Source organism: Lepus europaeus, unplaced genomic scaffold (genome assembly GCF_033115175.1).
Source record: "Lepus europaeus isolate LE1 unplaced genomic scaffold, mLepTim1.pri SCAFFOLD_3_1, whole genome shotgun sequence".
Taxonomy (NCBI): domain Eukaryota; kingdom Metazoa; phylum Chordata; class Mammalia; order Lagomorpha; family Leporidae; genus Lepus; species Lepus europaeus.
Window position 1 is genome coordinate 2,377,775 of NW_026909276.1, and position 17,397 is coordinate 2,395,171.

Here is a 17,397-nt window from a genome sequence, read left to right on the forward strand (position 1 = left end):
GTGTGGTCCTGGCCCTGGCAGGAGCTGAGCTGGGCAACCGAACCTGGGTCACCACTCGGGCGTGACAGTTGCCCTTCTGAACCGTGGGGTCTGGGTTTCCCGCCCAGCCAGCACTGGCCTCTGCCTTCAGGGTCAGAGCATGAAGTGTCCCTCCTTCCCCCAGCACCCACACTGGGTTCTGGTTCCTGAAAGCGGTCACTCTCCTTCCTCCGTCTCTGTGTCTTCCACACCTTGCTGGGATTCTGTGTGGCCTCCGTGTCCCAGCCCAGGGCCCAGAGGCTGTGATTCCTCCCTGCTCTGGGTCAGCATCAGGACCCCAGGACTCCCTGTTCTGAAGTCTTCCAGCTTCCCGACTGCCCGGGCTGGCAGGGTGGTGTCCACCAGGGAAGGCTTGCAGTCCTGCTGTCACCCCAGGACTCTGGACTGGGCTCCAGACCCCTCCTGAGCTCTGCCTGAGTGACATGGCAGAGGAGGGGGTGGAGCAGCCCCTGCTCCAGCCCCTGGTCTCTCTGGCCTCCACCAGGTCTTCCTCCATCACAGCCAAGGCTGCTATGTGGAGGGTGTCTGCCCCTGGCTGTACCTCCTCTCCCTGCCCTATGTCTGGTTACACTCTATAGTCCCCCAGGGGCTGTCCCCATTCCCCTAGAGCCCTTCCCCTCTGTGGTCCCCTGGGGGCTGTCCTCACACTGCACCAGGGAATGGGGAGGGGACCCAGGGGTGCTCTTGGAGGAGGGAAGAGGGCAGCCACCCCCTGGCTGTGTGTGCAGCTGCCTACCCAACATCTTCCAGCACCTTCCATGGTCTCTGGTGCCTCAGCAACTCTCCCCTGCTGGACACAGGGGCCCCTGAGGTCTTTGTGCCACTCCCAGGACACCAGGTGGGGGGAGGTCAGGGAGCTACAGGGACTGAGTGAGGCTCTCCCCACGGGTCCCTGGCAGGGGCAGAGCAAGGGCGCCTTGAAGATGAGGCAGACACATGTGCAGGCTCAAAGGTCGCCCAGCCCCTCTTCCCCCATCCACCCCAGGACAGCAGCCGGCACTGGCTGGCTACTGGGAAGGAGCCGAAACCTAGACTTTGGGACCAGGGCTGTGAGGTCTCAAGAGTGGAGCAGCAGCCATGGTACTTAAGTTTGAAGGCTGGGCTGTGGCCACATGCAGGGTTTGGTTGGGTGCTGCTCCATTGATCATCCCCAGGGGTACTGAGTGCACTGTGGGGCCTGGGATGGGTGTTGCACCCCACCTGTCCATCACACGCTTCCTGGGCCTCCTGTTCCCACCTGACTGGCAGAAAGACAGTAGACACCAGGCAGGGTAGGCAGGTGCCACAGGCCCAGGCCTTCCACAGGAATGGCTGGGGTAGGCTCAGAGAACTCGGGTCATGGGCAGCAGGTGGGTGGGAGGAAGGCAGCAGGAGACATGGGTGTGAATCACATGTGTGATACAAACACAGGTGTGTGCATGCAGGCATGGGTATGGATGGGAGTGGGCATGGCTGTCCATGGTCTCCACTCTCAGGCTCTGAAACCCGTGCTATACATGCCTCAGGGACCTGGTCAGTGAGAGCCAGCAGTGGCCAGGGGATCCTGGCATGGCCTCAGCCTCAGAGCCATGCCCAAGTGGCCAGGTCAGAGGGGAACCCACAGAGCAGACACCTGGCTCAGCTCAAGACAGGGGACAAGGCGGATGCGTCAGCGCCCACTTTGCATTCCAAGGCAGGGCAGGCAGACTACAGCCCGGGGAGAATGCAGACAGGGTGTAGCTTTGGGGACGGGGTGCCTGAGAACAGGGGAGGACAGGGGTATGGTGGAGGGGGTCTCCTCTGGCGCTACAGGGCACATGGTGCCCAACCCCTCCCACCCGCTGTGCTGGGAGGGTCCCTGGGAAGAAGCCAGGGAGAGAACTCTGACCCTGGTGATGCGGTGTGTGGGGGGAAGCCCCCAGGACAGACAGAGGCATCCCTCAGAGGGTGACAGAGTGATCTCAGCGTCCTTCAGAGGCAACATCAACACGAAGCCGGGCTCATGAGCAGGGCAGCCACTGCTGTCCCCGCATGTTGCTGAGCTGGGAAGACGCTGCCCCAGTTTTAATTTCTGGAGGAAGTGACCTTTTACGTTTCTGATCACAAGAAGTTAACTTGCTCCAGGAATGTGATTTCCTACCAGCTGAATGACACAGCAGTGATGAGCAGTGGAGACTAGAGGGATGCTTGCTCCTGGGTCCCTGACCCAATGCCCCCTGGGATGGGGGAGCACACCAGCCACGGGAGCAGCCAGGGCTCAGGGTGAGAATTTCCAGGGCTGGGTCGATTTGCAGCTGAGGATGCACAGAGCAGCCATCATCCTCGCCCCTGCCACCATCCTCCTCTCTGCTGACCACTTGTGGGCCCTTGTGCCACAGCTGCCACCAGGAAGCTGTGCTGTTCCCCAGTGAGGCTCAAGTAAGTGGGGGCACGGGGACCTCCTATTTCTGACCCCAACCTCCTGCCACTGCACCCCCACATGCTGACCACAGCCACATCTCTGTGGGCTCCCAGGGCACCCTACCAGCTGTCTTGTGCTGGCCACAGAGCCACCACGACCTCTCCGCGACAAGGACAAACCCAGCCGAGCCTGAGTCGAACTGGCGCTGGTGGGATGAAGTCCCAGCCCGTGGTGGAACCCTCATGGGTGGACCATGGCCAGCCACATGGCTGCAGCTGGAGCAGGCAGGCCCTCCTCCTCAGGTGTGAGGAGTGGGCACACAGTGCTGGCACCTCTGAGCAGCTCTGGACAGTTTCAGGTGGCACTGGTTTGATAAAGAGGATGGGGCTGGGCCAGGGAGGCCCAAACGTGGAGCAGACTCAGTGGGTGGTGGGTGGGGCACAGAGACAGGGAGACCCTGTGGTGGACTCCAGCCCTCCTGGCACCCACGTTCCCCAATGTCCTCAGGATCTGCCCTCTCCCACGGATGGAAGCCCCCAGGTGCCACGGTCCCAGTCTCCCGCCGGGTTCCCCCTGCCTCTACCAGCTCTTCCTCCTATGCTTGTTGGCCAGGGTGCCACCTGCAGGGGTGGGGCTGCCGAGGTGGGCCTGGGGGTTTTGAACCAGGGCCGATGTACCCAGGCTGCAGAAGCACCGTCAAGTCTTTGAACAAGGGTGGCCTGAGCCATTTGTTCTCCAATCACTCTGCGTCCCTGACCACACGTGTGCTCAGCACCAGGGAGACCCAGCTTAACTTGAGAACCCCTGGACCCGAGGGCCCCACCTTCCCCTCCTGTCCCTTCTGTCTTCCTCTCCCCAGACCCTGGAGGACAGCTACCCCCATGCAGCTAGGGACAGTGTCCTCCCTATGTCTCCACTGGGAAGGCTGGAGTGACACAACCCTGGAAGCCACTGGGCCATGCTCTGTTCCTAAGCTGGTCACTAAGCCAGCTCCCATCAAAGTGGCCCTGGAGAGGGCTATGTCCAGTGTGGGGGAGGCCTGGGCCAGGCAGTGGCAGTCAGGGTGGTGAGCAGTGTTGGGGTCAGGTGGACACTGGGGACCATCACAGGGATCCAGATGTCGTCAAAGGTGAGACCTAATGGGAGGGGCTGGGGCTGTGACAATGGAAGCTGGGGAAGGGGGTCTGGGAGGAGGGGCTGCTGGGCCGAGGACTCTGTGCCCATGGATTCCCCTCCTCAGGGAGTCCCCAGGAACTGGGACTAAAGCAGAGGACGGCAGGTCCCTGGTGGGAGACCCTGCTGGATATGGTGAGCCCCCCAGGCCTGGGGCTGGTAAATGCACTGTCCCTGGACTCCCAGCATGCCTTGCAGCCCCCGTGGACCCCAGAGCTGGCCAGTGCACAGTCATCACCCTTCCCCCATCCCTACCCTTTTTCTTCCCAGGGCCTGGCCGGCAGTGACCGCTGCCCCAGCCTACACTGGGTGAGCCCCTCCAGCTCAGCTGAGACCCCTGGGCCAGCACACACAACTGAGGCCGAAGCCCCCTGGGGCTGAGTTTGAGTGGCTTCCCAGCCAGTGTCTGCCTGGGGGCTGGGTGGCCTAGTGGGGCCATGATGGCAGCCTTTGAAAGCCCTAAAGCCTAAAAGCCAAGGAGAGAGTGGGGAGAGCCCCTCCCCCAGCAGAGAGGCCGAGGCAATGATGGCCATGCCCACGCTGCCATATAGGGCTGCTGTGGGCCAATTAAAGAGGAACCAAGCCTCTGGTTTGCTCCCAGATGCTGGGACTCTAATTAGAGACATCTTAGACCCAGTCCAGACGCTCTGCCCACGTCCTCCCCAGCACAGCAGAGCTGAGGGCCTGGGTCTTCAGCTGGTGTTCTCTCTGCCATGGGGAGATGGCCCCAGACACCCTGTTTCATCACTCTGGGCCCCAGGGACCTCCTGGTCTACCCACTCACTCCCCAGTCAGGGGACAGAGCCCCCCCAGGGGAGGGGTTTTGAGTCATGGACCTGGACCCCAGAGGACAGAGACTTCCAGAAGGCAGGATTCTGGGGCTTTAGATACAGAGGCAGCCCAGCCACAGGGCTCCCCAAGCCCACCCCCACGCTTCCACCTGGGACGGAGGCTTCAGCCACTGGCGCCTGCCCCAGGTGGGATCCACTTTTTCTCCTGCAGCTCCAGGGGACTCCAGGCCCTGCTGCTACAGGATGCCACCCAGCCCACAGGGCAGGGTTTGTGGGGAAATGACTACGGTACTGTGATGGGGGCGTGCTGCGCCCACAGCTGTTGTGACACCCGCGTAGCAAACTTTTGTTGCGTTGGGGGGTCCACGCTGCAGGGACAAGGTGAAAACTTTTGTGGAGTGTGGCCTTGAGCGGCTTCTGTGTAGCCCAGGGTTGTAAAGACTCTCGGCTCACGCACGTAACAAGAAGTGAAAGGCCTAATTACTGCTGGTTAATAAAGCAATGTGTCTCAACATTAATAGTAATTTTGTATTTAGTAGTTATGCCACGTAGTGCGTTAGGACAAGTGCACCATAATTAGAAACAAGGGAGTCAAGTAGTGCCAATAAGCATTTCACAAAAATCAACAAAAAACACTTTAGACTTTGGCCCACCAGTTATTAGGACAATTTACGAGGAGGCATTAAACACTGACAAGAAACAGCACACCCTAGACAAGATAAAACAAAGGGAGCTGAGGTGTGAGCTTTAGAGAGCTGAGGTGTGATTTAGGTTCCGGGTTATCAGAAAGTTTAGGCAGCATGGGGATGAGAAAGCTACATTCAATCTTACATAGGTGATATATGGGACTTGGGCTAACAAGCACCACCATCTAATAACTCCCCTGTCCCAGGTTCTCCTAATGAGAGGTTAGCTAGTAACCTGACCTTTACCTTTTCTTAAAAGTAGGACTGCGAATCATCACCACAATGTCTCCCTGTGTCCCTTGTAAAGCTAATCATGTAACCCCATTAACCTTAACAAGTTTTTGTAATCTTGAAATTTCTTTTGTCTTCAACAATGTAAGCTTCCCTATATAAACTCTGGTTTTCCCGCCAATAAACTGCAGCAGCAGCATACTCAAAGAAGTGTGTGTGTCTGTCTGTCATTTCCCCGCCGATTCCTGTTTCTCCTGTGCTTTCGCCCCTCGTTCTCCCTCGGGTCTGGTGACTCCGCGAGAGCCGGTCCGTGGCAGGTGGCGCCCGAACAGGGACCTGAAGGACAGGTAATCTTTCTTTCTTCAGAAGTAGGAAGGGCTCTTACCAGGGAGCTGCAATCCCGCCGGTAAAAGCTCACCGGTTAAGAGTAAGTAATCTTGGGAACCATGGGGCACGCATTGCTAGTTGTCATGCTACAGAAAATGCTAATTCTTCTGTGTCAGAATTTAATTCGGCCTATTAGAAAGACAGGAACTATTCAAGATTATGTAAAAGCATGTTTAGTTGCCTCACCAGCTATAGTCCAGGGAATGGCCTATGCTGCAGCTATGAAAGGTCAGAAGTTTAGTGCATATGTTAAGAAAACATACGGAGGAGGCGCCAAATCATCATCCATGGATGTTTGCTATAATTGTGGCCAACCAGGGCATATGCAGAGGGAATGCAAACATCCAAAAGAAGGCTCAAAGAAACAAGGGCCACTGGGGCTGTGTCCTCAGTGTAAGAAGGGAAGACATTGAAAAAATAAGTGTAAATCCAAGTTCCATAAAGATGGGACTCCTTTAAATAAGGAAAAAGAGAAACAAGAGAAAACAAAAAACTAAATGAGGGGCGGTCTCCTAGCCCCACTCCAAAGGGAGAGGAGTCAGAAGGGCAGAAACATCAATTAAATCCTGAAGCCCCAAAATTTACGGTGCATGATTTGCCTAGGGCAACACCGGGTAGTACAGGGCTGGATTTGGCTAGCTCAAAAGACATTATAGTGTCTAAGTGGGACGGAGTAACTTTAGTGCCCACTAATGTAAGAGGAACTTTGTTGCCTCAGACAGTCGGATTAATAATTGACAGAAGTTCAAATTATGCAAAAAATTTTAAAGTGCTTCCTGGTGTTTTGGATGCAGACACAAAAGCAGATATAAAAATCATGATTCGACCTCTAAAGGAAACAGTTCAAATTCACAGAGGGCAAAAAATAACTCAGTTATTATTATTACCTTATGTAAACCTGCCAAACAAAATTTTACAAAAAAACAGGGGCCAAGGCCAGTTTGGCAGCACTAATGAGGGTGTATTTTTAATGCAAGATCTTGGCCAGCGTCCATTTAAAGTCGTGTCTCTCAATGGCAAAAAATTTAAAGGGCTCCTTGACACCGGAGCAGATAGAACATGTATAGCTTCCTCGGATTGGCCTTCCGCCTGGCCAGTGCATAGGACAGGTTCCTCATTGTTGGGCTTGGGGACAGCTAATGGTGTCCTGCAAAGTTCAACAATGTTAAAATGGACTTGTGAAGGTAAGGAAGGTTATATACAGCCTTATGTTCTTCCCTCTTTACCATTTACACTATGGGGAAGAGATTTCTTGGATGCAATGGAAGTTAGGTTGGTAACAGCAAATAATTTAAATGAGCAACATTTTTCATAGGGGCCACTGCAAAAAATCTTTTTACAAATAAAATTCAGTGACTGACTCAAAAACCTGTGTGGGTGAGTCAGTGGCCCCTTACAAAAAAAAATACAGGCTCTTGAGCAGCTAGTACAAAAACAACTAAAAAAGGGGCATTTAGTAAAATCAAAAAGTCCTTAAAATACACCAGTATTTGTTATAAAAAAAAATCAGGTAAATGGAGGCTCTTACAAGATTTAAGAGCAGTTAATGCAGTTATAAAGGACATGGGTCCTTTACAACCTGGACTGCCATCTCCGGTTGCTATTCCTAAAGAATGGAGAGTCATTATTATAAATCTACAAGATTGTTTCTTTACCATAAAATTGGATCCTGCAGACTGTGAGCATTTTGCTTTCAGTATGCCATCATCAAATTTTAAACAACCTTATAAAAGGTATCAGTGGGTCACTTTACCACAAGCAATAAAAAATTCTCCTACATTATGTCAAAAATTTGTAGACAAAGCTATACAAATAATAAAAAAAATATGCTACTGCATATATAATTCATTATATAAATAATATATTATTGGCTCATAAAATTCTACTATATTAGATAATTTGTTGTATGATACTATTCAAACTTTAACTGCTCATGGCTTGGTTATAGCTCCTAATAAAGTACAAAGAGATCGACCTCTAAATTATTTGGGTCAAATTATAAAGGATGATTATATTATTTCACAAAAAATTACAATAAAAAGGAATAGACTAAAAACATTAAATAATTACCAAAAATTATTAGGAGACATTAATTGGTTAAGACCTCATTTAAAAATAACCACAGGGAAATTAAGTCCCTTGTATTCTATCTTACATGGGGATTCAAATCCAAAGTCACTTAAAATTATAACCCCGAAAGCTTTACAGGCTTTACAATTAGTTAAAGAGGCATTATCAAAAACAAGAGTACATCAGGTAAATTATACTAAGCCATGGAGTCTGTTAATATTTTCCACAGCTTATACGCCTACAGCTTGCCTATGGCAGGAGGGAGTCTTGGAGTGGCTTCACTTGCCTCATACACAGGCAAAGATGCTTACAGATTATCCTTATTTATGTGCTTTGTTAATTACCAAAGGTAGAGCTCACTCTAAAAAATTATTTGGCAAGGAGCCAGCCACTATTGTCACACCATACAATAAAAGTCAAGTGGAGGAGCTAATGCAAAATAATAAAGATTGGGTCATAGCGCTGCAAAACTATACAGGACAGATAAAATATCATTATCCAAAACATCCTATTATAAAATTTGCAAGACATGTAAAATTGGTATTTCCAGTCTGGTTTTCGCCACAACCCTTAGCTAAAGCTCAAAATATTTTTACTGATGGGTCATCTTCAGGTAGTGCTGTGGTTTATTCTAAAGAGCACGGTGTGTATGTTAAAAGTGGTAAAAAAAACCTCTGCCCAGCAGACAAAAATAAAAACAGTCATTTTGGCCTTTACAAAATTTTCACAACCATTTAACCTTTATTCAAATTCTAAATATGTGGTTAATTTATTTCCGACTCTAGAGACAGCTCTCTTATCAGAAAAATCACCCATTCTTACTTTATTAAGACAATTACAAAAGTTAAAAAAAAAAAACGACAAAGTTTTACATAGGACATATAAGAGTCCATAGTAAATTACCAGGTCCTTTAGCAGAAGGCAATGCCATAGCTAATATGCATACTCAGCCTATTGTAGCTACAGTGCAAGAGGCATTAAAGAGTCATAACATTCATCACCAAAACGCAGCCTCTTTGCAAAAAATGTTCTCTATTACTAAAAAACAGACAAGACAAATTGTAAAACAATGTACTCATTGTCCCCCCGTACATCATCCTCCAAAGATGGGTGTAAATCCCCGAGGTTTAAAAGCTAACATTATTTGACAAATGGATGTAACTCATGTGTCTTCTTTTGGTAAGTTAGGATATGTGCATGTGACTGTTGACACTTTTTCTCATTTTGTGCATACTTCTACTAAAACGAAAAAAGCAGTAAAAGATGTTATTCAACATCTAATTCAGTGTTTTCAAATTATGGACATTCCTTCTCAAATAAAAACTAATAATGGACCAACTTATATCTCTAAAACATTTACAAAATTTTGTGCCCAGTGGCACATAACTCATATTACAAAAATTCCTTATAATCCTCAAGGACAGACAATCATTAAAAGAGCTCATCAAACATTAAAGCTACAATTAAAACGCCTTCAAACTGCAAATTCTTATTTCTCACCTCATCATGTACTGTCTCATTCATTGTTTGTTTTAAATCATTTAAATGCTAATAAAAAGGGCCTTACATCAGCCCTACGACACTGGGACAGGGAGGTTTATAAGACCCCCCTGCCCAAAGTTCTCTAAAAAGACCTCTTAACAAAAATGTAAAAAGGTCCAAATGTGCTAATCACCTCGGGAGGAGGTTGTACTTGTGTTTTTCCACAGGGTACCGACTCTCCTGTCTAAATCCCAAATAGACTCATCAAAAAGGCCCCCGACACAGCGCCGCAAGCAGCGACGCTGAAAAAAACAAAAAAAAACACATAAAACATCAAATAAAAAAATTAAAAATAATCCAACAAAGACAAAAAATCACTTGGACAATGGTCCGTCACCTAGCTCGGGAAGCAAAAAAACTTCTCACTAAACAAAAAAAACCTCATACAACCTCTTATCTTTTTGTGGCTTTTCTTGCCTTAATTTCAACTCCAAAAACTGAGGGGACTTCATATTGGGCTTATGTTCCTAATCCTCCCATTGTACAGCCTATTGCGGTTAAAGCGTGTGTAGCTTATCCTAGCGCTATTTTGTTAACTCAAACTAATGCTATAAAAATAACAAAAAAAGGTCGTTCATATAAAATTACTTGTACTACATATAAAATGACAAATTATATTACTTCTGCTAAGCCTAAGGATTTTACTACCATATTGTTGGTGCGTAGACCGCCGTTTGTGCTGCTACCTGTTAAATTAAAAAAAAATTGGTATAATAATTCTACTTTACAAGTATTAAATCTGTTAAGTGGGCTTTTGCGTCCAAAACGCTCTATTGCTGCTTTAATCTTAAAAATTACTACTTTAATTACTATTATCACTAATTTTGCTTTAACAACTACTGCCCTAGTTCAAAAAATTCAAACTGCTCACTATGTCAATACATTAAATAAAAATATTACCGTAACATTAATTACACAAAAAACAATAAATCAAAAGTTAAAAACAAAAATAAATATGTTAAAAAAAGTAGTCTTGACTTTGGGACAGGATGTTGCTAATCTGCAAACAATGTTTTCTACTCGTTGTCATAGTAATTTTAAGTCAATCTGTGTTACTCCGCTACCATACAATACTTCAAAACCTTAAAAAAAAATAAAAACACACTTACAGGGTGTATAACATGATAATGAGGTTACACATAATTTACATGCTTTACAAAAGAAAATAGCTGTCGTTAGTCAATCTAGGTTACAAATAAAAAATTTACAAAATATAACTACAAACTTAAAAACAAAAATCAAAAACCTAAACCCCATAACTTAAAAAAACTACCTCATAAATATGGAAATAGTGACATTAGTAGTTTTACTAATAATTCTTTTTCTTCCTAAAATCTTAAAGCTTCTATTTAGCTCATTACAAAATGTCCAACAGGAGGTCTTCAAACTTCGTCTTAAAAATAAAAAAAGGGGGAGCTGCTGCGCCCACAGCTGTTGTGACACCCGTGTAACAAACTTTTGTTACGTTGGGGGTTCCACGCTACAGGGACGAGGTAAAAACTTTTGTGGAGTGTGGCCTCGAGCGACTTCTGTGTAACCCAGGGTTGTAAAGACTCTTGGCTCACACACGTAACAAAAAGTAAAAGGCCTAATTACTACTGGTTAATAAAGCAATGTGTCTCAACATTAATAGTAATTTTGTATTTAGTAGTTATGCCACGTAGTGCGTTAGGACAAGTGCACCATAATTAAAAACAAGGGAGTCAAGTAGTGCCAATAAACATTTCACAAAAATCAACAAAAAACACTTTAGACTTTGGCCCACCAGTTATTAGGACAATTTACGAGGAGGCATTAAACACTGACAAGAAACAGCACACCCTAGACAAAATAAAACAAAGGGAGCTGAGGTGTGAGCTTTAAAGAGCTGAGGTGTAATTTAGGTTCCGGGTTATCAAAAAGTTTAGACAACATGGGAATAAAAAAGCTACATTCAATCTTACATAGGTGATATATGGGACTTGGGCTAACAAGCACCACCATCTAATAACTCCCCTGTCCCAGGTTCTCCTAATGAGAGGTTAGCTAGTAACCTGACCTTTACCTTTTCTTAAAAGTAGGACTACAAATCATCACCACAATGTCTCCCTGTGTCCCTTGTAAAGTTAATCATGTAACCCCATTAACCTTAACAAGTTTTTGTAATCTTAAAATTTCTTTTGTCTTCAACAATGTAAGCTTCCCTATATAAACTCTGGTTTTCCCGCCAATAAACTACAACAACAACATACTCAAAAAAGTGTGTGTGTCTGTCTGTCATTTCCCCGCCGATTCCTGTTTCTCCTGTGCTTTCGCCCCTCATTCTCCCTTGGGTCTGGTGACTCCGCAAGAGCCGGTCCGCGGCAGGGGCGGGGGGAAAATGAAAGACTCAGGGTCAGTGGCAAACACGAAGCCCACAAGGTCAGGGGGACTCTGTTCTTACCCCTCCACCACCCGGGCATTCTCACTGGCCTCCTTCAGATCTTCCTGGATGACCAGGTCTTTTGGGATTGACAAACTGCAAGGGTTTCCCACCCCGCACTGGTGATCTGAAACGTGGTCAAATGGGCTCCAGCTCACCCTGACATCTGGCAACTCACTTCTCCCACAGCTGTGGCTGCCTGCTGCCTCTCCAAGCTGCTCATGGTGCAGATTCCCACCCCACCCCCCAACCCCACATGTAGATCCCCCATGCACACATGTAGATACCTCCTTCCAGAACTGCAGGAAGAAGGTCTCCCTGAGTACACCCTGCCCAGCGGTGCTGCAAGGACCCTGGCCTCAGGGCTCCATGGCAGGGGCTGCCACAGGTGCATGGCTCAGCAGAGTGTCCAGCCCACAGGTACAGCATGGATTCGGCCTGTGAGTAATCTGCTGTTGAGCCATGGTGGGGTTTTGTGCACCGGGAGCTCAGCCTTGCTGCACCCTGGCAGAGATGCACAGGCCCCAGGCCAGGTGCAGTGCGATGCCTGGCAGCTGTTGAAATCTGTGAGGGGAGGCAGCGCTCACATTCAGGCCACCAGGTCCTCTTGCAGCCCCAAACTTCCCTTGAGTTCCTGTCGCTTCCACCTGTGTGGCCTCAGCTCCCCATGTGAGCTCACTCATGGGGAGGTGAGGGCTGCACAAAGGGGCCAGGCTCACTGAAAGCCTCAGCAGGAGGGAGGAGACCCAACACCAGACCAAAACTCTGTGTACCCCACGATGACTCCCACTCTCCAGCCAAGGGGCAGTCCCGCTCCTGGCTCTGCCACTGGCTTGGGGTCCTGACCATGGAGGGACAGATGGACAGATGCGTGGGGCTGTCAGCCTGGCTCTGAGGCCTAGACCCAGGGCCAGATGAGGGGCAAGGACTGTCCCCAGCAGGCCAGAGATCCCAGAGCCTTTGGACAAGACAGGAGGGGGCAGCAGGGGCCCCACAGCCCTGCATTTGTCCCTCCGGGTCCCACGTGCAGGTGCACAGGCCCTGCAGGGTCAGCTTCTCCTGTGGCCTCTGCAGGAGCTGTGGGGCTGTGGGTGGGGGTGGGGTCTGTGCCTTTGTCCTCCATTAGTGTAAGGACCCCAGCCGATCTGGACAAGGCCCACCCTTTGGACTGTGCCCTCCTCAGCACCTCAGACCCCATCTCCCAACGCAGCTGTCTCCCGAGGCTGGGCGTCCACTCAGAATTTCCCAGGATGCACCTGGACCCCTGGCAGGGGAATAGGAGGAGAAATGGGAGGGGCTGAGGGGACCAATCTGGAGTGTGTGTGTGTATGTGGGGTGAGGACTCTAAGTGGAGGCACCGGTAGTGGGCGGCAGGTAGAAAACAGCCCTGCCCCTGCACACTTAGGGGCTGAGATGGGCAGGTGCTGAAGGAGTGCCTAGCTGCTGGGGCTACTGCCCTGTGGTCCTAGGAAACCCAGAAGGGCTTTGGGTCCCTCACAGGCATGGCCCATGGCTTCCCTTGGTGCTGAGTCACCAAGACTGGCCCTCCTCCCCCAGGCCAGAAGAAGCCGCTGGAAGTCAACATCTTCACCCAGTGACCCCCAGTGGGGCCTGGGCTTGCCCAGGGGGCGAGGCTGCCACCTGCTCTGCCCTCAGCTGCAACTGGACCTGCAGCCTGGCAGCTTTGGGCCTGGCAGAGCTGGGGGTGAGGGTGGTAATGGAGGCCCGGGTCTCGGCATGGGAACAGCTGCCCCAGGTCCAGCTGCTGGGCTGGAGGCCAGGGGGGCACAGATGGGGAGGCACTGGGCCTGGCCAGACACTGCAGCCTTCAAGGGCTTCAAGACTCAACTGTGAACCTTCCACCTGCATACACTCCTCTTGTCTGTGCACACTCCCCTCACCGGCACACATCGCACCTCACCTGTATATCCCCCCTCAACTGTGCATATCCCCCTCACTTGTGTCCACCCAACTTCACCTGTGCACACCACCCACCTGTGTACACTCCCCTCCCCTGCACTCACGCCCCCCTCCCCTGCAGATACCTTGCCGCACCTGTGCATACCCCCTCACCTGTGCACACCTCCTCTCCTGTGCACATCCCCTTACCTGTGCACACTCTCCTCACCTGTGACCCCCCACCTGCACACACCACCCTCACCTATGCACATTCAGTCTTACCTGTACCCCTGGCCAGGCCTTAGCATGCCTGACAGGTGGGGCTGACACCCCAGGGAATGGCTGGTGTTGGTTTGTGGCAGGTGCGGTGTGGAGCTGGGAGGGAGGCTTTTATCTTCTCTCTGTGGCCTGCTGGTGAATCCGGGGCCCCAGCTGCTGCGGGGAAGGTGTGCAGAGCCCAGGACGGAGAACTCAGTGGCCTTTCTGGGACTTTCCAGGACTTTCTGTGGGATATTCACAAACTGCGGCAGAGGCAGCATGCTGAGTCTCTGCAAGAACAAGGCTTCTGAGGCAGGGGGCCTTTGGGGAGGATGCAGGCTGGGAGGGGGGCTGCTTCATTCCACATAGGAGGGGAGTGGGATGGCAGGGGGCTCTCCCATGACTGGCATTTCCCAAGAGTCAATTAAGACATCGGGAACTGATTAGGTTCTGACACTGATGAAACCCAGAGGTAAATAGCAAAAGGAAAAGAAAATCTTGATTAGTCCTCCGTATAATTCTAATTATTCAAAGTTCATGCCTGCAGGGAGTGGACTAGGGATATTTATTTATATCCCTTTTTGTCCATCAACTTTGTGAATCTAGATTACCAGAACCCAAACTTTACCATGAGAACCTGGCTGGGGCTGGGGCTGGGGGTGGGGCTGGAGTGGAGCTGGGCTGGGCTGGGATAGGCTGAGCTGAGCAAGGGCTGAGGTTGAGGCTGGGGATGGGGCAGTGACCTGGGATGGGTTGGTGATGCAGCTGGGGCAGGGGCTGGGGCAGGCTGGGGCTGGGGCAGGGGCTGGGGCAGGGGCTGGGGCAGGCTGGGGCTGGGGCTGGAGCTGGGGCAGGCTGGGGCTGGGGCTGGAGCTGGAGCTGGGGCTGGTGCTGGGTCAGGCTGGGGCTGAGCTTGGGGCTGGGGCAGGCTGGGGCTGGGTCTAGGGCAGGCTGAGCTTTGGCTAGGGCTGGGCTGGGCTGGGCCGGGCCAGGCCAGGCCAGGCCAGGTCAGGTCAGGGGTGCAGATGACCTTCCCTCCCTCCACAGCAAGAAATGCTAGAATGTCCCTGTTTGGGGCTCAGCCTTGTGCCGTCTCAGCCTCCTTCTCTTCATCCCACGGAGGTGGGAGAAAGGAGAGGAAGGAGTAGCAGGTCTGGGTCATGTGGGGGAAGCCCCCAGCAGGGCTGTTGCCCCAGCGTTGACCCTGCAGTGGCTGCCACCATGGACAGTGGAACCAGGAGGCACTGCCTGGTCTGACAGTCCTGCTTGGTCATCCAGGGCTGGGAGCCACCCCCTCTCCTGCACACACCAGTTTCCAAGGCCATGTCTCCCCGAGGAAGTGAAGAAGCCTATGGGTGGTTGAAGCCAAGCCCAGAGCTTAGGGCGCAGGAAGCCTTCATGGTTTGTAGTGACAAGAAAGGCTGAGGTGGACAGAGGCCACAGGAACACAGACGGGGACTACAGGATGAGGACAGGGGCCACAGGGACGAGGACAGGGATGTTTTGCACAAAGCTATCTTGGGAGCATTGGGGGTGTGTTGCAGGATCCTGGCAGACCCCAGAGTTTGGGGGAAGCTGGGACCAGCATGGGGACACTGCAGTGACTCAGCTGCCAGTGGTGTTAAGGGACCCTGACCTGAGATGCGATGCCCACTGTAAAGATGCAGGTCTCCTGCAGCCCAGCCCCCCAATGTCCTCAGCCCCAGATGAGCAGACAGCCAGGGGCACGGGGCACTGTGTTCTGAGTCAGCGGGGACTGCAGGAGACAGTCTCCAGACTTGGTCTTGGGGCTCGTGGGCCCTATCCCTCACAGCTCCCAGCAGCGTTCCTGTTTGGGGGTGAGCTTACTGAGTAGGGGGTCAGGAAGCATTGTTTGCTCCCAGTCCCTGCTGTCCCAGGCCTGTGATATTCAAGCCCTGGAGACCCCCACCCTCTGGGGTGGCTTGGAAGCAGGAGCAAGGGGGCCTCTCAGCGCAGAGTGGGGGCAGGGAACTCTGTGTCCTGCCTGAGGTCTGCCTGCTACAAAAAATTTATTGAAATAAATCTAACCAATGGTATCAAAGATCTCTACAATGAAAATTGTATTAAAAGAAGAAATAGACATTAAAAGGTGGGGACACCTTCCATGGTCATGGATTGGAAGAATCAACATCTTCCAAATGTCCATACAACCTAAAGTAACTTATAGATTCAATGTGATACTAATCAAAATATCAACAAAATTCTTCTCAGATCTAGAAAAAATGATGCTAAAATTCATATGGAAACACAAGAGACCCTGAATAGCTAAAGTAATTTTAGGCAACAAAAGCAAAGCTGGAGGAATCAGAACACTAGACCTCAAAACATACTACATGGCAGTTACAAACAAAACAGCCTGGTACTGACACAAAAAGAGACGTGTAGACCAATGCAGCAGAATAAAAACTCTAGACATTGATCCATGCATCTACAGTTATGTATCTTTGACAAAGTTGCAAAAATCAACCTCTGGAGCAGACAGTCTCTTCAGCAAATGCTGCTGGGAAAACTGGTCCTCTGCATGTACAAGTGTGAAACAAGACCCCTGCTTTACATCTTACACAAAAATCCATTCAAAATGGATCACAGGCCTAAATCTACACCACAGTACCATCAAATTAAAAGAGAACTTTGGGGAAACCCTACAAGACCTTGGCATAGACAAAGAGTTCTTGGAGAAGACCCCAGAAGCATAGGCAACCAAACCCAAAATTAACCAGAGGGATTATGTCAAACTGAGAAGCTTCTGCACTGCCAAACACTCAGCAAAGTGGAGAGGCAAATGACAGGGTGGAGAAAATATTTGCAAACCATGCAACTGACAATTAACTTCCAGAATCTATAAAGCACTGAAGAAACTCAACAACTACTAAACAAACAATCTAGTCAAGAAATGGGCAAAGGACTTGAATGGACATTTTCCAAGAAAAGAAATTCAAATGGCCAATAGAAGCATGACAAAAATACTCAGGATTGCTATCCTTCAGGGAAATGCAAATCAAAACCACAATGAGGTTTCACTTCACCCCCATTAGAATGGCTCTCATACAGAAATCAACAAACAATAAATGCTGGCAAGGATGTGGGGAGAAGGGTACCTTAGTCCACTGTTCGTGGGAATGTAAAATGGTACAGCCACTGTGGAAGACAGTATTGAGATATCTCAAAAAGTTGAATGTATTGTGCTCGCTTCGGCAGCACATATACTAAAATTGGAACGATACAGAGAAGATTAGCGTGGTCCCTGCACAAGGATGACACGCAAATTCATGAAGCGTTCCATATAAAAAAAAAAAGTTGAATGTAGACCTATCATATGACCCAGCAATCCCATACCTGGGAATTTATCCAAATGAAATGAAATCAACATAGGAAAGTGTGATCTTTACCCCTGTGTTCATTTCAGCTCAATTCACAACAACTAAGATATGGAATCAACCCAAATGTCCAGTAATTGAAGAGTGGATAAAGAAACTATGGTACATATACACTATGGAATACTACACAGTGGTAAAAATG

General features: G+C 49.8%; 1 non-coding gene across 1 annotated transcript; it reads left to right on the forward strand.

The window, feature by feature from the left end:
- The first annotated feature begins 17,060 nt into the window (after positions 1-17,060).
- Positions 17,061-17,167, forward strand: LOC133755369 (U6 spliceosomal RNA). Its single transcript, XR_009865387.1, has one exon. It is a non-coding gene; the product is annotated as a U6 spliceosomal RNA (small nuclear RNA).
- Positions 17,168-17,397: the final 230 nt, after the last annotated feature.